The sequence below is a fragment of the Eschrichtius robustus genome, chromosome 8 (assembly GCF_028021215.1).
Source record: "Eschrichtius robustus isolate mEscRob2 chromosome 8, mEscRob2.pri, whole genome shotgun sequence".
Lineage (NCBI taxonomy): Eukaryota > Metazoa > Chordata > Mammalia > Artiodactyla > Eschrichtiidae > Eschrichtius > Eschrichtius robustus.
This window is the reverse complement of record NC_090831.1, coordinates 32,030,627-32,055,745: the sequence shown is the minus strand read 5'-3', so window position 1 is coordinate 32,055,745 and position 25,119 is coordinate 32,030,627.

The following is a 25,119-nucleotide window of genomic DNA, read 5'->3' as shown; positions in this document are numbered from 1 at the left end:
AGACTCATGCAATCTAATCTACAAAAAGTTTTCAACTCGCACCAGTCGACTGACCATTGGCAAAAAGTCTACAAACAATAAATGCTGAAGAGGTTTTAGAGAACTGTGTACCCTCTAGCTGCTGGTGAGATGTAAAAGGGTTAAACGCTAATAATGAGAACAGAAAGGAGCTGCGTTTAAAAGGAAAAATTGAGGTACCATTCAATCCAGCAGGCGCACCAATGGGCCTCTCACCTGAGAAGACCAGAATGAAGAAGACCCGGGCTGCCAAAGCTGCACTGCAGCCTTATTCACAATAGACAGGACAGTGAAGCAACCAAAATGTCCATCAACAGATGAAAGGATAAAGAAGAAGTGGTCCATGTACACAATGAATACTAGCCATGGAAAACAATGAAACACTGCTCTTTGAGGCACCATAGATGATCTTGGAGATAATCACAGAACATGAGGTAAGTCGGAAAGCAAAAGTCCTATATCCTATGATATCACTTAGAGGCGTTATCTAATAACTGACACAAAGGAACATATTTCCACAGAGAAAGTCAATCACAGACTTATTAAAAAAAATACTATGCTTATCTAAAAGGAAAGGTGGGGGGAATGGATAAATGAAGATTAGCATTACCATATGTATACAAACACATATTATACACATATATCAAAAAGACCGACCATACAGCAAGGAAGGTTTACGCAACACTCTGTAATAATTTACACGGGAAGAGGATCTCTACATAAATAGGTATATAGAATATGTAGATGAACCAGAGTGCGTATACCTTGGACAAGCAACATTCTAACCATTACCCCAATTGAAAAAATTAAAACCACGAACTAGGAGTAATGAGACATGAACTTATGGGGGGTTTTCCTGGCCCATTCCATTCAAATTTACAACCTAGGCAAACGACTTCCAGAACGGCTCTGCTGCCCTAGTACCCAGATTTGGGAATGGAGAAATGCTGCATCCTTGTGGCCGTTTCCCACAACAGCAGCTTTAAACCCACTGCAAAAGGTCACTAAATATTCACCAATTGCAGTGCTGTAAATGACACCTGCCCTCCAAAAAATACTGAGGTCTAAAATCGACCAAAAAATTCTAGAGTGCAACCTTCCAAAAAGGAAAATTGAAGAGGTATATTATACTCACACTTTTTTTCTTTTTTCTTTTAACAGAAAAGAAAAAGGCGTGGAAAAATGATGAATTGTAGGAATTTTTACAGACACGTAAACCCAAATTACAAAAACCTATCAGCTCACACCAGTCAGAATGGCCATCAACAAAAATGCTGCAAACAATAAATGCTGACGTGATTGTGGAGAAATGCGTACCCTCGATTCTAAGGGGGACGTGGTAAGAGCCACTAATGAAAGCACAATTGAGGTGCCTTGAAAAGGTAAACGTTGAGCTACCATACCAGTCAATCAATCATACCCACTGCTGGGTCTATCACCTGAGAAAATGAAAATCAAAAATCACAGGCTGGCAATCCTGCACTCCAGCAATATTTACCATAGGCAACACTTGGAAGCAACGAAAATGTCCATCAACAGAGGAATGCACCAAGAAGAAGTGGTCCATGTACACAATGGAATATTAGCCATGGAAAACATTGAAGCACTGCTCTTTGAGGCACCATAGATGAGCCTGGAGATAATCACAGAACATGAAGTAGGTCGGAAAGCAAAAGGCCTACAGCCTATATTATCACTTATGGCATTATCTAATAACTGACACAGATGAACAGATTTCCAAAGAGAAAGACACTCACAGGCTTAGAAAACAAACTATGCTCATCTAAAAGGAAAGGAGGGGGGGAAATTGAGAAATGAAGATTAGTGTTACTATACATATACAAATACATATTATATACATGTATCAAAAAGACCGAACATATAGCAAGGGAGGTCGACGGAACACTGGTATATTTTACATGGGAAGAGGATCTGTACGTTAATAGACATACATGATGTACAAATGAACCAGATTGTGTACACCTAGGACAAACAATATTCTAAACTTTACCCAGATTAAAAAAATTTTAAAAACCAAGAAGAAGTAATGAGACATAAACTTATGGGGATTTCTCCTGGCAAATTCCATTCTAATTTACAACCTAGGACAATGACTTCCAGAAAGGCTCTGCTGCCCTAGTACCCAGATTGGGGCATGGAGAAATGCTACCTCATTGTGGCCGTTTCCCACAACAGCAGCTTTGAACCCACTGCATAAGGTCACTAAATTTTCACCAACTTGCAGTTCTGTAAATGACACCAGCCCTCCAGAAAATGTCTGGGGTCAAAAATCGACCAAAAAATTCAAAAGAGGGCAACCTTCGAAGAAGACAATTTCAAGAGCTCTATTGTACTCACGGTTTTTTCTTTTAAGAGAAAAGAAAAAGGCGTAGGAATATGATGAATTTTAAAAATTTTAATGACATGCATACCCATATTACAAAAACCTATCAGCTCACAGCAGTCAGAATGGCCATTAGGAAAAATGCTGCAAAAAATAAATGGTGAAGGGTGTGTGGAGAAATGCGTACCCTCGGTTGTAAGGGGGGGCATGTAAAGAGCCACTAATGAAAACACAATGTAGGTGCTTTGAAAAGGGAAACATTGAGCTACCAGTCAATCAATCACAACCGCTGCTTGGCCTATCACCTGAGAAAATGAGAATCAAAAAGTCACAGGCTGGCAAACCTGTACGCCAGCAAGATTTACCACAGCCAGCACTTGGAAGCCATGAAAATGTCCATCAACAGAGGAATGCACCAAGAAGAAGTGGTCCACGTACACAATGGACTATTACTCTAATAATAAATATAAATTAAATTTAAAAACAAACAAAAGCAAGGAGACATCAACATTTGTGGGTTTACCCGGGCACTTTGCACTCTAATTTATAACCGAAGAACACCCCTGGCCGGTAGGTCTGTTTCCCTAGTACCAGCATGGGGAACGTAGAAAGGCTGCCGCTCTCTGGCCGTTACCTGCAAAAGCAGGTTTAAAGCCTGAGCGAACGGTCACTTCATGTGAACAAGTACTGCAGGGCTGTAAATGAAACCTGCCCTCAAAATGTCTTGAGGGAGATAACGGCCAAAATATTTCAAATGGTGACACATACTTTAAGAAAACACTTTGAAGAAATAAGCTCTAATCACAGCTGGAAAAATAAAAAGGACGTGTCTTAAAGCTCAATTTCAACGCATTATGAGACACATGCAAATTCAACCACAAAGAGGTATCAGCTCACACCACTCAGAATAACCATCAGCAAAAACTACAAAGAATAAATGCTGAAGGTGCTGGGAAGAAATACATACCCTCCACTTTAAGTGGGACGTAACCTGGAAAGAGCCACTAAGGAGAACAAAATAGAGGTGCCTTGAAAAGGTAAACATTGAGCTACCATATGATCCAGCAGACCTATTCCTGGACCTATAAACTAAGAAGACAGAATTGGAAGGACACAGGCACGCAAATCTGCATTACATAGTATTACAATAGCCAAGATATGGAAGTAACCAAAAAGTCCAACGACAGATGGGTGGACAAAGAAAGCTGCTACCCGTAGAGATGGAATATGAGCTAGTGAAAAAATGAAACAATGCCATTTGCAGCACCATAGATGAGTCTAGAAGTAATCACGCAACTTGGAGTAAGTGAGAAAACGAAAGACACATATCCTATCATATCACATATAGGTGTTACCTAAAAAATGATACAAACAAAGATATTTCCACAGAGAAACACTATCATAGATTCATTAAAAAAACTTATGGTTCACCATATGGAATGGTGTGAGGATTGGATACATTACCATATTGAGGTTAACAGAGAGATACATACACATATGAAATATATAATCACCAAAGACCTACGCAATACCAAGAGAAGACTACTCAACATTGTGTCATAACCTACATGGGAAAAGGATCCGAAGAAGAACAGATATATGTATATGTGTGAAAGAACCACATCTTGCACACCTAGAACAAACAAAACATTGTAATCAAGTTTGCTGTGGTAAAAAATAAAAATTAAGTTAAAAATACCAACAAGAAGTAATGAGACATAAATTAAAGGGCTTTTTCCTCGCACATTCCATTCTAATTTACAACCTAGAACACCACTTCCAGTAAGGCTCTGTTGCCCTAGTAACCAGATTTGGTAAAGGAGAAATGCTGCCGCCTTGTGGCCGATTCCCGCAAGAGCAGCTTTTAACCCACAGCTAATGGTCACTTACCATTCACAAGGACTCAGGGCTGTAAAGGACACCTGCCCTCAAAATTGTGCTCAGATAGGGAATGGATAAAAAAAATTCAAAACAGGCAAAATTTTCAAGAAGATAGTATGAAGAGGTAAGTTTTACTCACTCTCTTTTTAAAGAAAGGAAAATGGATAAAAGCTCAACCTCAGGAATTATTAGACTCATGCAATCTAATCTACAAAAAGTTTTCAACTCGCACCAGTCGACTGACCATTGGCAAAAAGTCTACAAACAATAAATGCTGAAGAGGTTTTAGAGAACTGTGTACCCTCTAGCTGCTGGTGAGATGTAAAAGGGTTAAACGCTAATAATGAGAACAGAAAGGAGCTGCGTTTAAAAGGAAAAATTGAGGTACCATTCAATCCAGCAGGCGCACCAATGGGCCTCTCACCTGAGAAGACCAGAATGAAGAAGACCAGGGCTGCCAAAGCTGCACTGCAGCCTTATTCACAATAGACAGGACAGTGAAGCAACCAAAATGTCCATCAACAGATGAAAGGATAAAGAAGAAGTGGTCCATGTACACAATGAATACTAGCCATGGAAAACAATGAAACACTGCTCTTTGAGGCACCATAGATGATCTTGGAGATAATCACAGAACATGAGGTAAGTCGGAAAGCAAAAGTCCTATATCCTATGATATCACTTAGAGGCGTTATCTAATAACTGACACAAAGGAACATATTTCCACAGAGAAAGTCAATCACAGACTTATTAAAAAAAATACTATGCTTATCTAAAAGGAAAGGTGGGGGGAATGGATAAATGAAGATTAGCATTACCATATGTATACAAACACATATTATACACATATATCAAAAAGACCGACCATACAGCAAGGAAGGTTTACGCAACACTCTGTAATAATTTACACGGGAAGAGGATCTCTACATAAATAGGTATATAGAATATGTAGATGAACCAGAGTGCGTACACCTTGGACAAGCAACATTCTAACCATTACCCCAATTGAAAAAATTAAAACCACGAACTAGGAGTAATGAGACATGAACTTATGGGGGGTTTTCCTGGCCCATTCCATTCAAATTTACAACCTAGGCAAACGACTTCCAGAACGGCTCTGCTGCCCTAGTACCCAGATTTGGGAATGGAGAAATGCTGCATCCTTGTGGCCGTTTCCCACAACAGCAGCTTTAAACCCACTGCAAAAGGTCACTAAATATTCACCAATTGCAGTGCTGTAAATGACACCTGCCCTCCAAAAAATACTGAGGTCGAAAATCGACCAAAAAATTCTAGAGTGCAACCTTCCAAAAAGGAAATTTGAAGAGGTATATTATACTCACACTTTTTTTCTTTTTTCTTTTAACAGAAAAGAAAAAGGCGTGGAAAAATGATGAATTGTAGGAATTTTTACAGACACGTAAACCCAAATTACAAAAACCTATCAGCTCACACCAGTCAGAATGGCCATCAACAAAAATGCTGCAAACAATAAATGCTGACGTGATTGTGGAGAAACGCGTACCCTCGATTCTAAGGGGGACGTGGTAAGAGCCACTAATGAAAGCACAATTGAGGTGCCTTGAAAAGGTAAACGTTGAGCTACCATACCAGTCAATCAATCATACCCACTGCTGGGTCTATCACCTGAGAAAATGAAAATCAAAAATCACAGGCTGGCAATCCTGCACTCCAGCAATATTTACCATAGGCAACACTTGGAAGCAACGAAAATGTCCATCAACAGAGGAATGCACCAAGAAGAAGTGGTCCATGTACACAATGGAATATTAGCCATGGAAAACATTGAAGCACTGCTCTTTGAGGCACCATAGATGAGCCTGGAGATAATCACAGAACATGAAGTAGGTCGGAAAGCAAAAGGCCTACAGCCTATATTATCACTTATGGCATTATCTAATAACTGACACAGATGAACAGATTTCCAAAGAGAAAGACACTCACAGGCTTAGAAAACAAACTATGCTCATCTAAAAGGAAAGGAGGGGGGGAAATTGAGAAATGAAGATTAGTGTTACTATACATATACAAATACATATTATATACATGTATCAAAAAGACCGAACATATAGCAAGGGAGGTCGACGGAACACTGGTATATTTTACATGGGAAGAGGATCTGTACGTTAATAGACATACATGATGTACAAATGAACCAGATTGTGTACACCTAGGACAAACAATATTCTAAACTTTACCCAGATTAAAAAAATTTTAAAAACCAAGAAGAAGTAATGAGACATAAACTTATGGGGATTTCTCCTGGAAAATTCCATTCTAATTTACAACCTAGGACAATGACTTCCAGAAAGGCTCTGCTGCCCTAGTACCCAGATTGGGGCATGGAGAAATGCTACCTCCTTGTGGCCGTTTCCCACAACAGCAGCTTTGAACCCACTGCAAAAGGTCACTAAATTTTCACCAACTTGCAGTTCTGTAAATGACACCAGCCCTCCAGAAAATGTCTGGGGTCAAAAATCGACCAAAAAATTCAAAAGAGGGCAACCTTCGAAGAAGACAATTTCAAGAGCTCTATTGTACTCACGGTTTTTTCTTTTAAGAGAAAAGAAAAAGGCGTAGGAATATGATGAATTTTAAAAATTTTAATGACATGCATACCCATATTACAAAAACCTATCAGCTCACAGCAGTCAGAATGGCCATTAGGATAAATGCTGCAAAAAATAAATGGTGAAGGGAGTGTGGAGAAATGCGTACCCTCGGTTGTAAGGGGGGGCATGTAAAGAGCCACTAATGAAAACACAATGTAGGTGCTTTGAAAAGGGAAACATTGAGCTACCAGTCAATCAATCACAACCGCTGCTTGGCCTATCACCTGAGAAAATGAGAATCAAAAAGTCACAGGCTGGCAAACCTGTACGCCAGCAAGATTTACCACAGCCAGCACTTGGAAGCCATGAAAATGTCCATCAACAGAGGAATGCACCAAGAAGAAGTGGTCCACGTACACAATGGACTATTACTCTAATAATAAATATAAATTAAATATAAAAACAAACAAAAGCAAGGAGACATCAACATTTGTGGGTTTACCCAGGCACATTGCACTCTAATTTATAACCGAAAAACACCCCTGGCCGGTAGGTCTGTTTCCCTAGTACCAGCATGGGGAACGTAGAAAGGCTGCCGCTCTCTGGCCGTTACCTGCAAAAGCAGGTTTAAAGCCTGAGCGAACGGTCACTTCATGTGAACAAGTACTGCAGGGCTGTAAATGAAACCTGCCCTCAAAATGTCTTGAGGGAGATAACGGCCAAAATATTTCAAATGGTGACACATACTTTAAGAAAACACTTTGAAGAAATAAGCTCTAATCACAGCTGGAAAAATAAAAAGGACGTGTCTTAAAGCTCAATTTCAACGCATTATGAGACACATGCAAATTCAACCACAAAGAGGTATCAGCTCACACCACTCAGAATAACCATCAGCAAAAACTACAAAGAATAAATGCTGAAGGTGCTGGGAAGAAATACATACCCTCCACTTTAAGTGGGACGTAACCTGGAAAGAGCCACTAAGGAGAACAAAATAGAGGTGCCTTGAAAAGGTAAACATTGAGCTACCATATGATCCAGCAGACCTATTCCTGGACCTATAAACTAAGAAGACAGAATTGGAAGGACACAGGCACGCAAATCTGCATTACATAGTATTACAATAGCCAAGATATGGAAGTAACCAAAAAGTCCAACGACAGATGGGTGGACAAAGAAAGCTGCTACCCGTACAGATGGAATATGAGCTAGTGAAAAAATGAAACAATGCCATTTGCAGCACCATAGATGAGTCTAGAAGTAATCACGCAACTTGGAGTAAGTGAGAAAACGAAAGACACATATCCTATCATATCACATATAGGTGTTACCTAAAAAATGATACAAACAAAGATATTTCCACAGAGAAACACTATCATAGATTCATTAAAAAAACTTATGGTTCACCATATGGAATGGTGTGAGGATTGGATACATTACCATATTGAGGTTAACAGAGAGATACATACACATATGAAATATATAATCACCAAAGACCTACGCAATACCAAGAGAAGACTACTCAACATTGTGTCATAACCTACATGGGAAAAGGATCCGAAGAAGAACAGATATATGTATATGTGTGAAAGAACCACATCTTGCACACCTAGAACAAACAAAACATTGTAATCAAGTTTGCTGTGGTAAAAAATAAAAATTAAGTTAAAAATACCAACAAGAAGTAATGAGACATAAATTAAAGGGCTTTTTCCTCGCACATTCCATTCTAATTTACAACCTAGAACACCACTTCCAGTAAGGCTCTGTTGCCCTAGTAAACAGATTTGGTAAAGGAGAAATGCTGCCGCCTTGTGGCCGATTCCCGCAAGAGCAGCTTTTAACCCACAGCTAATGGTCACTTACCATTCACAAGGACTCAGGGCTGTAAAGGACACCTGCCCTCAAAATTGTGCTGAGATAGGGAATGGATAAAAAAAATTCAAAACAGGCAAAATTTTCAAGAAGATAGTATGAAGAGGTAAGTTTTACTCACTCTCTTTTTAAAGAAAGGAAAATGGATAAAAGCTCAACCTCAGGAATTATTAGACTCATGCAATCTAATCTACAAAAAGTTTTCAACTCGCACCAGTCGACTGACCATTGGCAAAAAGTCTACAAACAATAATGCTGAAGAGGTTTTAGAGAACTGTGTACCCTCTAGCTGCTGGTGAGATGTAAAAGGGTTAAACGCTAATAATGAGAACAGAAAGGAGCTGCGTTTAAAAGGAAAAATTGAGGTACCATTCAATCCAGCAGGCGCACCAATGGGCCTCTCACCTGAGAAGACCAGAATGAAGAAGACCCGGGCTGCCAAAGCTGCACTGCAGCCTTATTCACAATAGACAGGACAGTGAAGCAACCAAAATGTCCATCAACAGATGAAAAGATAAAGAAGAAGTGGTCCATGTACACAATGAATACTAGCCATGGAAAACAATGAAACACTGCTCTTTGAGGCACCATAGATGATCTTGGAGATAATCACAGAACATGAGGTAAGTCGGAAAGCAAAAGTCCTATATCCTATGATATCACTTAGAGGCGTTATCTAATAACTGACACAAAGGAACATATTTCCACAGAGAAAGTCAATCACAGACTTATTAAAAAAAATACTATGCTTATCTAAAAGGAAAGGTGTGGGGAATGGATAAATGAAGATTAGCGTTATCATATGTATACAAACACGTATTATACACATATATCAAAAAGACCGACCATACAGCAAGGAAGGTTTTCGCAACACTCTGTAATAATTTACACGGGAAGAGGATCTCTACATAAATAGGTATATAGAATATGTAGATGAACCAGAGTGCGTATACCTTGGACAAGCAACATTCTAACCATTACCCCAATTGAAAAAATTAAAACCACGAACTAGGAGTAATGAGACATGAACTTATGGGGGGTTTTCCTGGCCCATTCCATTCAAATTTACAACCTAGGCAAACGACTTCCAGAACGGCTCTGCTGCCCTAGTACCCAGATTTGGGAATGGAGAAATGCTGCATCCTTGTGGCCGTTTCCCACAACAGCAGCTTTAAACCCACTGCAAAAGGTCACTAAATATTCACCAATTGCAGTGCTGTAAATGACACCTGCCCTCCAAAAAATACTGAGGTCGAAAATCGACCAAAAAATTCTAGAGTGCAACCTTCCAAAAAGGAAATTTGAAGAGGTATATTATACTCACACTTTTTTTCTTTTTTCTTTTAACAGAAAAGAAAAAGGCGTGGAAAAATGATGAATTGTAGGAATTTTTACAGACACGTAAACCCAAATTACAAAAACCTATCAGCTCACACCAGTCAGAATGGCCATCAACAAAAATGCTGCAAACAATAAATGCTGACGTGATTGTGGAGAAACGCGTACCCTCGATTCTAAGGGGGACGTGGTAAGAGCCACTAATGAAAGCACAATTGAGGTGCCTTGAAAAGGTAAACGTTGAGCTACCATACCAGTCAATCAATCATACCCACTGCTGGGTCTATCACCTGAGAAAATGAAAATCAAAAATCACAGGCTGGCAATCCTGCACTCCAGCAATATTTACCATAGGCAACACTTGGAAGCAACGAAAATGTCCATCAACAGAGGAATGCACCAAGAAGAAGTGGTCCATGTACACAATGGAATATTAGCCATGGAAAACATTGAAGCTCTGCTCTTTGAGGCACCATAGATGAGCCTGGAGATAATCACAAAACATGAAGTAGGTCGGAAAGCAAAAGGCCTACAGCCTATATTATCACTTATGGCATTATCTAATAACTGACACAGATGAACAGATTTCCAAAGAGAAAGACACTCACAGGCTTAGAAAAGAAACTATGCTCATCTAAAAGGAAAGGAGGGGGGGAAATTGAGAAATGAAGATTAGTGTTACTATACATATACAAATACATATTATATACATGTATCAAAAAGACCGAACATATAGCAAGGGAGGTCGACGGAACACTGGTATATTTTACATGGGAAGAGGATCTGTACGTTAATAGACATACATGATGTACAAATGAACCAGATTGTGTACACCTAGGACAAACAATATTCTAAAGTTTACCCAGATTAAAAAAATTTTAAAAACCAAGAAGAAGTAATGAGACATAAACTTATGGGGATTTCTCCTGGCAAATTCCATTCTAATTTACAACCTAGGACAATGACTTCCAGAAAGGCTCTGCTGCCCTAGTACCCAGATTGGGGCATGGAGAAATGCTACCTCCTTGTGGCCGTTTCCCACAACAGCAGCTTTGAACCCACTGCAAAAGGTCACTAAATTTTCACCAACTTGCAGTTCTGTAAATGACACCAGCCCTCCAGAAAATGTCTGGGGTCAAAAATCGACCAAAAAATTCAAAAGAGGGCAACCTTCGAAGAAGAAATTTCAAGAGCTCTATTGTACTCACGGTTTTTTCTTTTAAGAGAAAAGAAAAAGGCGTAGGAATATGATGAATTTTAAAAATTTTAATGACATGCATACCCATATTACAAAAACCTATCAGCTCACAGCAGTCAGAATGGCCATTAGGATAAATGCTGCAAAAAATAAATGGTGAACGGAGTGTGGAGAAATGCGTACCCTCGGTTGTAAGGGGGGGCATGTAAAGAGCCACTAATGAAAACACAATGTAGGTGCTTTGAAAAGGGAAACATTGAGCTACCAGTCAATCAATCACAACCGCTGCTTGGCCTATCACCTGAGAAAATGAGAATCAAAAAGTCACAGGCTGGCAAACCTGTACGCCAGCAAGATTTACCACAGCCAGCACTTGGAAGCCATGAAAATGTCCATCAACAGAGGAATGCACCAAGAAGAAGTGGTCCACGTACACAATGGACTATTACTCTAATAATAAATATAAATTAAATTTAAAAACAAACAAAAGCAAGGAGACATCAACATTTGTGGGTTTACCCGGGCACATTGCACTCTAATTTATAACCGAAGAACACCCCTGGCCGGTAGGTCTGTTTCCCTAGTACCAGCATGGGGAACGTAGAAAGGCTGCCGCTCTCTGGCCGTTACCTGCAAAAGCAGGTTTAAAGCCTGAGCGAACGGTCACTTCATGTGAACAAGTACTGCAGGGCTGTAAATGAAACCTGCCCTCAAAATGTCTTGAGGGAGATAACGGCCAAAATATTTCAAATGGTGACACATACTTTAAGAAAACACTTTGAAGAAATAAGCTCTAATCACAGCTGGAAAAATAAAAAGGACGTGTCTTAAAGCTCAATTTCAACGCATTATGAGACACATGCAAATTCAACCACAAAGAGGTATCAGCTCACACCACTCAGAATAACCATCAGCAAAAACTACAAAGAATAAATGCTGAAGGTGCTGGGAAGAAATACATACCCTCCACTTTAAGTGGGACATAACCTGGAAAGAGCCACTAAGGAGAACAAAATAGAGGTGCCTTGAAAAGGTAAACATTGAGCTACCATATGATCCAGCAGACCTATTCCTGGACCTATAAACTAAGAAGACAGAATTGGAAGGACACAGGCACGCAAATCTGCATTACATAGTATTACAATAGCCAAGATATGGAAGTAACCAAAAAGTCCAACGACAGATGGGTGGACAAAGAAAGCTGCTACCCGTACAGATGGAATATGAGCTAGTGAAAAAATGAAACAATGCCATTTGCAGCACCATAGATGAGTCTAGAAGTAATCACACAACTTGGAGTAAGTGAGAAAACGAAAGACACATATCCTATCATATCACATATAGGTGTTACCTAAAAAATGATACAAACAAAGATATTTCCACAGAGAAACACTATCATAGATTCATTAAAAAAACTTATGGTTCACCATATGGAATGGTGTGAGGATTGGATACATTACCATATTGAGGTTAACAGAGAGATACATACACATATGAAATATATAATCACCAAAGACCTACGCAATACCAAGAGAAGACTACTCAACATTGTGTCATAACCTACATGGGAAAAGGATTCGAAGAAGAACAGATATATGTATATGTGTGAAAGAACCACTTCTTGCACACCTAGAACAAACAAAACATTGTAATCAAGTTTGCTGTGGTAAAAAATAAAAATTAAGTTAAAAATACCAACAAGAAGTAATGAGACATAAATTAAAGGGCTTTTTCCTCGCACATTCCATTCTAATTTACAACCTAGAACACCACTTCCAGTAAGGCTCTGTTGCCCTAGTAACCAGATTTGGTAAAGGAGAAATGCTGCCGCCTTGTGGCCGATTCCCGCAAGAGCAGCTTTTAACCCACAGCTAATGGTCACTTACCATTCACAAGGACTCAGGGCTGTAAAGGACACCTGCCCTCAAAATTGTGCTCAGATAGGGAATGGATAAAAAAAATTCAAAACAGGCAAAATTTTCAAGAAGATAGTATGAAGAGGTAAGTTTTACTCACTCTCTTTTTAAAGAAAGGAAAATGGATAAAAGCTCAACCTCAGGAATTAGTAGACTCATGCAATCTAATCTACAAAAAGTTTTCAACTCGCACCAGTCGACTGACCATTGGCAAAAAGTCTACAAACAATAAATGCTGAAGAGGTTTTAGAGAACTGTGTACCCTCTAGCTGCTGGTGAGATGTAAAAGGGTTAAACGCTAATAATGAGAACGGAAAGGAGCTGCGTTTAAAAGGAAAAATTGAGGTACCATTCAATCCAGCAGGCGCACCAATGGGCCTCTCACCTGAGAAGACCAGAATGAAGAAGACCCGGGCTGCCAAAGCTGCACTGCAGCCTTATTCACAATAGACAGGACAGTGAAGCAACCAAAATGTCCATCAACAGATGAAAGGATAAAGAAGAAGTGGTCCATGTACACAATGAATACTAGCCATGGAAAACAATGAAACACTGCTCTTTGAGGCACCATAGATGATCTTGGAGATAATCACAGAACATGAGGTAAGTCGGAAAGCAAAAGTCCTATATCCTATGATATCACTTAGAGGCGTTATCTAATAACTGACAAAAATGAACATATTTCCACAGAGAAAGTCAATCACAGACTTATTAAAAAAATACTATGCTTATCTAAAAGGAAAGGTAGGGGGAATGGATAAATGAAGATTAGCGTTACCATATGTATACAAACACATATTATACACATATATCAAAAAGACCGACCATACAGCAAGGAGGGTTTACGCAACACTCTGTAATAATTTACACGGGAAGAGGATCTCTACATAAATAGGTATATAGAATATGTAGATGAACCAGAGTGCGTACACCTTGGATAAGCAACATTCTAACCTTTACCCCAATTGAAAAAATTAAAACCACGAACTAGGAGTAATGAGACATGAACTTATGGGGGGTTTTCCTGGCCCATTCCATTCAAATTTACAACCTAGGCAAACGACTTCCAGAACGGCTCTGCTGCCCTAGTACCCAGATTTGGGAATGGAGAAATGCTGCATCCTTGTGGCCGTTTCCCACAACAGCAGCTTTAAACCCACTGCAAAAGGTCACTAAATATTCACCAATTGCAGTGCTGTAAATGACACCTGCCCTCCAAAAAATACTGAGGTCGAAAATCGACCAAAAAATTCTAGAGTGCAACCTTCCAAAAAGGAAATTTGAAGAGGTATATTATACTCACACTTTTTTTCTTTTTTCTTTTAACAGAAAAGAAAAAGGCGTGGAAAAATGATGAATTGTAGGAATTTTTACAGACACGTAAACCCAAATTACAAAAACCTATCAGCTCACACCAGTCAGAATGGCCATCAACAAAAATGCTGCAAACAATAAATGCTGACGTGATTGTGGAGAAACGCGTACCCTCGATTCTAAGGGGGACGTGGTAAGAGCCACTAATGAAAGCACAATTGAGGTGCCTTGAAAAGGTAAACGTTGAGCTACCATACCAGTCAATCAATCATACCCACTGCTGGGTCTATCACCTGAGAAAATGAAAATCAAAAATCACAGGCTGGCAATCCTGCACTCCAGCAATATTTACCATAGGCAACACTTGGAAGCAACGAAAATGTCCATCAACAGAGGAATGCACCAAGAAGAAGTGGTCCATGTACACAATGGAATATTAGCCATGGAAAACATTGAAGCACTGCTCTTTGAGGCACCATAGATGAGCCTGGAGATAATCACAGAACATGAAGTAGGTCGGAAAGCAAAAGGCCTACAGCCTATATTATCACTTATGGCATTATCTAATAACTGACACAGATGAACAGATTTCCAAAGAGAAAGACACTCACAGGCTTAGAAAACAAACTATGCTCATCTAAAAGGAAAGGAGGGGGGGAAATTGAGAAATGAAGATTAGTGTTACTATACATATACAAATACATATTATATACATGTATCAAAAAGACCGAACATATAGCAAGGGAGGTCGACGGAACACTGGTATATTTTACATGGGAAGAGGATCTGTACGTTAATAGACATACATGATGTACAAATGAACCAGATTGTGTACACCTAGGACAAACAATATTCTAAACTTTACCCAGATTAAAAAAATTTTAAAAACCAAGAAGAAGTAATGAGACATAAACTTATGGGGATTTCTCCTGGCAAATTCCATTCTAATTTACAACCTAGGACAATGACTTCCAGAAAGGCTCTGCTGCCCTAGTACCCAGATTGGGGCATGGAGAAATGCTACCTCCTTGTGGCCGTTTCCCACAACAGCAGCTTTGAACCCACTGCATAAGGTCACTAAATTTTCACCAACTTGCAGTTCTGTAAATGACACCAGCCCTCCAGAAAATGTCTGGGGTCAAAAATCGACCAAAAAATTCAAAAGAGGGCAACCTTCGAAGAAGACAATTTCAAGAGCTCTATTGTACTCACGGTTTTTTCTTTTAAGAGAAAAGAAAAAGGCGTAGGAATATGATGAATTTTAAAAATTTTAATGACATGCATACCCATATTACAAAAACCTATCAGCTCACAGCAGTCAGAATGGCCATTAGGATAAATGCTGCAAAAAATAAATGGTGAAGGGAGTGTGGAGAAATGCGTACCCTCGGTTGTAAGGGGGGGCATGTAAAGAGCCACTAATGAAAACACAATGTAGGTGCTTTGAAAAGGGAAACATTGAGCTACCAGTCAATCAATCACAACCGCTGCTTGGCCTATCACCTGAGAAAATGAGAATCAAAAAGTCACAGGCTGGCAAACCTGTACGCCAGCAAGATTTACCACAGCCAGCACTTGGAAGCCATGAAAATGTCCATCAACAGAGGAATGCACCAAGAAGAAGTGGTCCACGTACACAATGGACTATTACTCTAATAATAAATATAAATTAAATTTAAAAACAAACAAAAGCAAGGAGACATCAACATTTGTGGGTTTACCCGGGCACATTGCACTCTAATTTATAACCGAAGAACACCCCTGGCCGGTAGGTCTGTTTCCCTAGTACCAGCATGGCAAACGTAGAAAGGCTGCCGCTCTCTGGCCGTTACCTGCAAAAGCAGGTTTAAAGCCTGAGCGAACGGTCACTTCATGTGAACAAGTACTGCAGGGCTGTAAATGAAACCTGCCCTCAAAATGTCTTGAGGGAGATAACGGCTAAAATATTTCAAATGGTGACACATACTTTAAGAAAACACTTTGAAGAAATAAGCTCTAATCACAGCTGGAAAAATAAAAAGGACGTGTCTTAAAGCTCAATTTCAACGCATTATGAGACACATGCAAATTCAACCACAAAGAGGTATCAGCTCACACCACTCAGAATAACCATCAGCAAAAACTACAAAGAATAAATGCTGAAGGTGCTGGGAAGAAATACATACCCTCCACTTTAAGTGGGACGTAACCTGGAAAGAGCCACTAAGGAGAACAAAATAGAGGTGCCTTGAAAAGGTAAACATTGAGCTACCATATGATCCAGCAGACCTATTCCTGGACCTATAAACTAAGAAGACAGAATTGGAAGGACACAGGCACGCAAATCTGCATTACATAGTATTACAATAGCCAAGATATGGAAGTAACCAAAAAGTCCAACGACAGATGGGTGGACAAAGAAAGCTGCTACCCGTACAGATGGAATATGAGCTAGTGAAAAAATGAAACAATGCCATTTGCAGCACCATAGATGAGTCTAGAAGTAATCACGCAACTTGGAGTAAGTGAGAAAACGAAAGACACATATCCTATCATATCACATATAGGTGTTACCTAAAAAATGATACAAACAAAGATATTTCCACAGAGAAACACTATCATAGATTCATTAAAAAAACTTATGGTTCACCATATGGAATGGTGTGAGGATTGGATACATTACCATATTGAGGTTAACAGAGAGATACATACACATATGAAATATATAATCACCAAAGACCTACGCAATACCAAGAGAAGACTACTCAACATTGTGTCATAACCTACATGGGAAAAGGATCCGAAGAAGAACAGATATATGTATATGTGTGAAAGAACCACATCTTGCACACCTAGAACAAACAAAACATTGTAATCAAGTTTGCTGTGGTAAAAAATAAAAATTAAGTTAAAAATACCAACAAGAAGTAATGAGACATAAATTAAAGGGCTTTTTCCTCGCACATTCCATTCTAATTTACAACCTAGAACACCACTTCCAGTAAGGCTCTGTTGCCCTAGTAAACAGATTTGGTAAAGGAGAAATGCTGCCGCCTTGTGGCCGATTCCCGCAAGAGCAGCTTTTAACCCACAGCTAATGGTCACTTACCATTCACAAGGACTCAGGGCTGTAAAGGACACCTGCCCTCAAAATTGTGCTGAGATAGGGAATGGATAAAAAAAATTCAAAACAGGCAAAATTTTCAAGAAGATAGTATGAAGAGGTAAGTTTTACTCACTCTCTTTTTAAAGAAAGGAAAATGGATAAAAGCTCAACCTCAGGAATTATTAGACTCATGCAATCTAATCTACAAAAAGTTTTCAACTCGCACCAGTCGACTGACCATTGGCAAAAAGTCTACAAACAATAATGCTGAAGAGGTTTTAGAGAACTGTGTACCCTCTAGCTGCTGGTGAGATGTAAAAGGGTTAAACGCTAATAATGAGAACAGAAAGGAGCTGCGTTTAAAAGGAAAAATTGAGGTACCATTCAATCCAGCAGGCGCACCAATGGGCCTCTCACCTGAGAAGACCAGAATGAAGAAGACCCGGGCTGCCAAAGCTGCACTGCAGCCTTATTCACAATAGACAGGACAGTGAAGCAACCAAAATGTCCATCAACAGATGAAAAGATAAAGAAGAAGTGGTCCATGTACACAATGAATACTAGCCATGGAAAACAATGAAACACTGCTCTTTGAGGCACCATAGATGATCTTGGAGATAATCACAGAACATGAGGTAAGTCGGAAAGCAAAAGTCCTATATCCTATGATATCACTTAGAGGCGTTATCTAATAACTGACACAAAGGAACATATTTCCACAGAGAAAGTCAATCACAGACTTATTAAAAAAAATACTATGCTTATCTAAAAGGAAAGGTGTGGGGAATGGATAAATGAAGATTAGCGTTATCATATGTATACAAACACGTATTATACACATATATCAAAAAGACCGACCATACAGCAAGGAAGGTTTTCGCAACACTCTGTAATAATTTACACGGGAAGAGGATCTCTACATAAATAGGTATATAGAATATGTAGATGAACCAGAGTGCGTATACCTTGGACAAGCAACATTCTAACCATTACCCCAATTGAAAAAATTAAAACCACGAACTAGGAGTAATGAGACATGAACTTATGGGGGGTTTTCCTGGCCCATTCCATTCAAATTTACAACCTAGGCAAACGACTTCCAGAACGGCTCTGCTGCCCTAGTACCCAGATTTGGGAATGGAGAAATGCTGCATCCTTGTGGCCGTTTCCCACAACAGCAGCTTTAAACCCACTGCAAAAGGTCACTAAATATTCACCAATTGCAGTGCTGTAAATGACACCTGCCCTCCAAAAAATACTGAGGTCGAAAATCGACCAAAAAATTCTAGAGTGCAACCTTCCAAAAAGGAAATTTGAAGAGGTATATTATACTCACACTTTTTTTCTTTTTTCTTTTAACAGAAAAGAAAAAGGCGTGGAAAAATGATGAATTGTAGGAATTTTTACAGACACGTAAACCCAAATTACAAAAACCTATCAGCTCACACCAGTCAGAATGGCCATCAACAAAAATGCTGCAAACAATAAATGCTGACGTGATTGTGGAGAAATGCGTACCCTCGATTCTAAGGGGGACGTGGTAAGAGCCACTAATGAAAGCACAATTGAGGTGCCTTGAAAAGGTAAACGTTGAGCTACCATACCAGTCAATCAATCATACCCACTGCTGGGTCTATCACCTGAGAAAATGAAAATCAAAAATCACAGGCTGGCAATCCTGCACTCCAGCAATATTTACCATAGGCAACACTTGGAAGCAACGAAAATGTCCATCAACAGAGGAATGCACCAAGAAGAAGTGGTCCATGTACACAATGGAATATTAGCCATGGAAAACATTGAAGCACTGCTCTTTGAGGCACCATAGATGAGCCTGGAGATAATCACAAAACATGAAGTAGGTCGGAAAGCAAAAGGCCTACAGCCTATATTATCACTTATGGCATTATCTAATAACTGACACAGATGAACAGATTTCCAAAGAGAAAGACACTCACAGGCTTAGAAAACAAACTATGCTCATCTAAAAGGAAAGGAGGGGGGGAAATTGAGAAATGAAGATTAGTGTTACTATACATATACAAATACATATTATATACATGTATCAAAAAGACCGAACATATAGCAAGGGAGGTCGACGGAACACTGGTATATTTTACATGGGAAGAGGATCTGTACGTTAATAGACATACATGATGTACAAATGAACCAGATTGTGTACACCTAGGACAAACAATATTCTAAACTTTACCCAGATTAAAAAAATTTTAAAAACCAAGAAGAAGTAATGAGACATAAACTTATGGGGATTTCTCCTGGCAAATTCCATTCTAATTTACAACCTAGGACAATGACTTCCAGAAAGGCTCTGCTGCCCTAGTACCCAGATTGGGGCATGGAGAAATGCTACCTCCTTGTGGCCGTTTCCCACAACAGCAGCTTTGAACCCACTGCAAAAGGTCACTAAATTTTCACCAACTTGCAGTTCTGTAAATGACACCAGCCCTCCAGAAAATGTCTGGGGTCAAAAATCGACCAAAAAATTCAAAAGAGGGCAACCTTCGAAGAAGAAATTTCAAGAGCTCTATTGTACTCACGGTTTTTTCTTTTAAGAGAAAAGAAAAAGGCGTAGGAATATGATGAATTTTAAAAATTTTAATGACATGCATACCCATATTACAAAAACCTATCAGCTCACAGCAGTCAGAATGGCCATTAGGATAAATGCTTCCAAAAATAAATGGTAAAGGGAGTGTGGAGAAATGCGTACCCTCGGTTGTAAGGGGGGGCATGTAAAGAGCCACTAATGAAAACACAATGTAGGTGCTTTGAAAAGGGAAACATTGAGCTACCAGTCAATCAACCACAACCGCTGCTTGGCCTATCACCTGAGAAAATGAGAATCAAAAAGTCACAGGCTGGCAAACCTGTACGCCAGCAAGATTTACCACAGCCAGCACTTGGAAGCCATGAAAATGTCCATCAACAGAGGAATGCACCAAGAAGAAGTGGTCCACGTACACAATGGACTATTACTCTAATAATAAATATAAATTAAATTTAAAAACAAACAAAAGCAAGGAGACATCAACATTTGTGGGTTTACCCGGGCACATTGCACTCTAATTTATAACCGAAGAACACCCCTGGCCGGTAGGTCTGTTTCCCTAGTACCAGCATGGGGAACGTAGAAAGGCTGCCGCTCTCTGGCCGTTACCTGCAAAAGCAGGTTTAAAGCCTGAGCGAACGGTCACTTCATGTGAACAAGTACTGCAGGGCTGTAAATGAAACCTGCCCTCAAAATGTCTTGAGGGAGATAACGGCCAAAATATTTCAAATGGTGACACATACTTTAAGAAAACACTTTGAAGAAATAAGCTCTAATCACAGCTGGAAAAATAAAAAGGACGTGTCTTAAAGCTCAATTTCAACGCATTATGAGACACATGCAAATTCAACCACAAAGAGGTATCAGCTCACACCACTCAGAATAACCATCAGCAAAAACTACAAAGAATAAATGCTGAAGGTGCTGGGAAGAAATACATACCCTCCACTTTAAGTGGGACGTAACCTGGAAAGAGCCACTAAGGAGAACAAAATAGAGGTGCCTTGAAAAGGTAAACATTGAGCTACCATATGATCCAGCAGACCTATTCCTGGACCTATAAACTAAGAAGACAGAATTGGAAGGACACAGGCACGCAAATCTGCATTACATAGTATTACAATAGCCAAGATATGGAAGTAACCAAAAAGTCCAACGACAGATGGGTGGACAAAGAAAGCTGCTACCCGTACAGATGGAATATGAGCTAGTGAAAAAATGAAACAATGCCATTTGCAGCACCATAGATGAGTCTAGAAGTAATCACGCAACTTGGAGTAAGTGAGAAAACGAAAGACACATATCCTATCATATCACATATAGGTGTTACCTAAAAAATGATACAAACAAAGATATTTCCACAGAGAAACACTATCATAGATTCATTAAAAAAACTTATGGTTCACCATATGGAATGGTGTGAGGATTGGATACATTACCATATTGAGGTTAACAGAGAGATACATACACATATGAAATATATAATCACCAAAGACCTACGCAATACCAAGAGAAGACTACTCAACATTGTGTCATAACCTACATGGGAAAAGGATCCGAAGAAGAACAGATATATGTATATGTGTGAAAGAACAACTTCTTGGACACCTAGAACAAACAAAACATTGTAATCAAGTTTGCTGTGGTAAAAAATAAAAATTAAGTTAAAAATACCAACAAGAAGTAATGAGACATAAATTAAAGGGCTTTTTCCTCGCACATTCCATTCTAATTTACAACCTAGAACACCACTTCCAGTAAGGCTCTGTTGCCCTAGTAACCAGATTTGGTAAAGGAGAAATGCTGCCGCCTTGTGGCCGATTCCCGCAAGAGCAGCTTTTAACCCACAGCTAATGGTCACTTACCATTCACAAGGACTCAGGGCTGTAAAGGACACCTGCCCTCAAAATTGTGCTGAGATAGGGAATGGATAAAAAAAATTCAAAACAGGCAAAATTTTCAAGAAGATAGTATGAAGAGGTAAGTTTTACTCACTCTCTTTTTAAAGAAAGGAAAATGGATAAAAGCTCAACCTCAGGAATTAGTAGACTCATGCAATCTAATCTACAAAAAGTTTTCAACTCGCACCAGTCGACTGACCATTGGCAAAAAGTCTACAAACAATAAATGCTGAAGAGGTTTTAGAGAACTGTGTACCCTCTAGCTGCTGGTGAGATGTAAAAGGGTTAAACGCTAATAATGAGAACGGAAAGGAGCTGCGTTTAAAAGGAAAAATTGAGGTACCATTCAATCCAGCAGGCGCACCAATGGGCCTCTCACCTGAGAAGACCAGAATGAAGAAGACCCGGGCTGCCAAAGCTGCACTGCAGCCTTATTCACAATAGACAGGACAGTGAAGCAACCAAAATGTCCATCAACAGATGAAAGGATAAAGAAGAAGTGGTCCATGTACACAATGAATACTAGCCATGGAAAACAATGAAACACTGCTCTTTGAGGCACCATAGATGATCTTGGAGATAATCACAGAACATGAGGTAAGTCGGAAAGCAAAAGTCCTATATCCTATGATATCACTTAGAGGCGTTATCTAATAACTGACAAAAATGAACATATTTCCACAGAGAAAGTCAATCACAGACTTATTAAAAAAATACTATGCTTATCTAAAAGGAAAGGTAGGGGGAATGGATAAATGAAGATTAGCGTTACCATATGTATACAAACACATATTATACACATATATCAAAAAGACCGACCATACAGCAAGGAGGGTTTACGCAACACTCTGTAATAATTTACACGGGAAGAGGATCTCTACATAAATAGGTATATAGAATATGTAGATGAACCAGAGTGCGTACACCTTGGATAAGCAACATTCTAACCTTTACCCCAATTGAAAAAATTAAAACCACGAACTAGGAGTAATGAGACATGAACTTATGGGGGGTTTTCCTGGCCCATTCCATTCAAATTTACAACCTAGGCAAACGACTTCCAGAACGGCTCTGCTGCCCTAGTACCCAGATTTGGGAATGGAGAAATGCTGCATCCTTGTGGCCGTTTCCCACAACAGCAGCTTTAAACCCACTGCAAAAGGTCACTAAATATTCACCAATTGCAGTGCTGTAAATGACACCTGCCCTCCAAAAAATACTGAGGTCGAAAATCGACCAAAAAATTCTAGAGTGCAACCTTCCAAAAAGGAAATTTGAAGAGGTATATTATACTCACACTTTTTTTCTTTTTTCTTTTAACAGAAAAGAAAAAGGCGTGGAAAAATGATGAATTGTAGGAATTTTTACAGACACGTAAACCCAAATTACAAAAACCTATCAGCTCACACCAGTCAGAATGGCCATCAACAAAAATGCTGCAAACAATAAATGCTGACGTGATTGTGGAGAAACGCGTACCCTCGATTCTAAGGGGGACGTGGTAAGAGCCACTAATGAAAGCACAATTGAGGTGCCTTGAAAAGGTAAACGTTGAGCTACCATACCAGTCAATCAATCATACCCACTGCTGGGTCTATCACCTGAGAAAATGAAAATCAAAAATCACAGGCTGGCAATCCTGCACTCCAGCAATATTTACCATAGGCAACACTTGGAAGCAACGAAAATGTCCATCAACAGAGGAATGCACCAAGAAGAAGTGGTCCATGTACACAATGGAATATTAGCCATGGAAAACATTGAAGCACTGCTCTTTGAGGCACCATAGATGAGCCTGGAGATAATCACAGAACATGAAGTAGGTCGGAAAGCAAAAGGCCTACAGCCTATATTATCACTTATGGCATTATCTAATAACTGACACAGATGAACAGATTTCCAAAGAGAAAGACACTCACAGGCTTAGAAAACAAACTATGCTCATCTAAAAGGAAAGGAGGGGGGGAAATTGAGAAATGAAGATTAGTGTTACTATACATATACAAATACATATTATATACATGTATCAAAAAGACCGAACATATAGCAAGGGAGGTCGACGGAACACTGGTATATTTTACATGGGAAGAGGATCTGTACGTTAATAGACATACATGATGTACAAATGAACCAGATTGTGTACACCTAGGACAAACAATATTCTAAACTTTACCCAGATTAAAAAAATTTTAAAAACCAAGAAGAAGTAATGAGACATAAACTTATGGGGATTTCTCCTGGCAAATTCCATTCTAATTTACAACCTAGGACAATGACTTCCAGAAAGGCTCTGCTGCCCTAGTACCCAGATTGGGGCATGGAGAAATGCTACCTCCTTGTGGCCGTTTCCCACAAGAGCAGCTTTCAACCCACTGCATAAGGTCACTAAATTTTCACCAACTTGCAGTTCTGTAAATGACACCAGCCCTCCAGAAAATGTCTGGGGTCAAAAATCGACCAAAAAATTCAAAAGAGGGCAACCTTCGAAGAAGACAATTTCAAGAGCTCTATTGTACTCACGGTTTTTTCTTTTAAGAGAAAAGAAAAAGGCGTAGGAATATGATGAATTTTAAAAATTTTAATGACATGCATACCCATATTACAAAAACCTATCAGCTCACAGCAGTCAGAATGGCCATTAGGATAAATGCTGCAAAAAATAAATGGTGAAGGGAGTGTGGAGAAATGCGTACCCTCGGTTGTAAGGGGGGGCATGTAAAGAGCCACTAATGAAAACACAATGTAGGTGCTTTGAAAAGGGAAACATTGAGCTACCAGTCAATCAATCACAACCGCTGCTTGGCCTATCACCTGAGAAAATGAGAATCAAAAAGTCACAGGCTGGCAAACCTGTACGCCAGCAAGATTTACCACAGCCAGCACTTGGAAGCCATGAAAATGTCCATCAACAGAGGAATGCACCAAGAAGAAGTGGTCCACGTACACAATGGACTATTACTCTAATAATAAATATAAATTAAATTTAAAAACAAACAAAAGCAAGGAGACATCAACATTTGTGGGTTTACCCGGGCACATTGCACTCTAATTTATAACCGAAGAACACCCCTGGCCGGTAGGTCTGTTTCCCTAGTACCAGCATG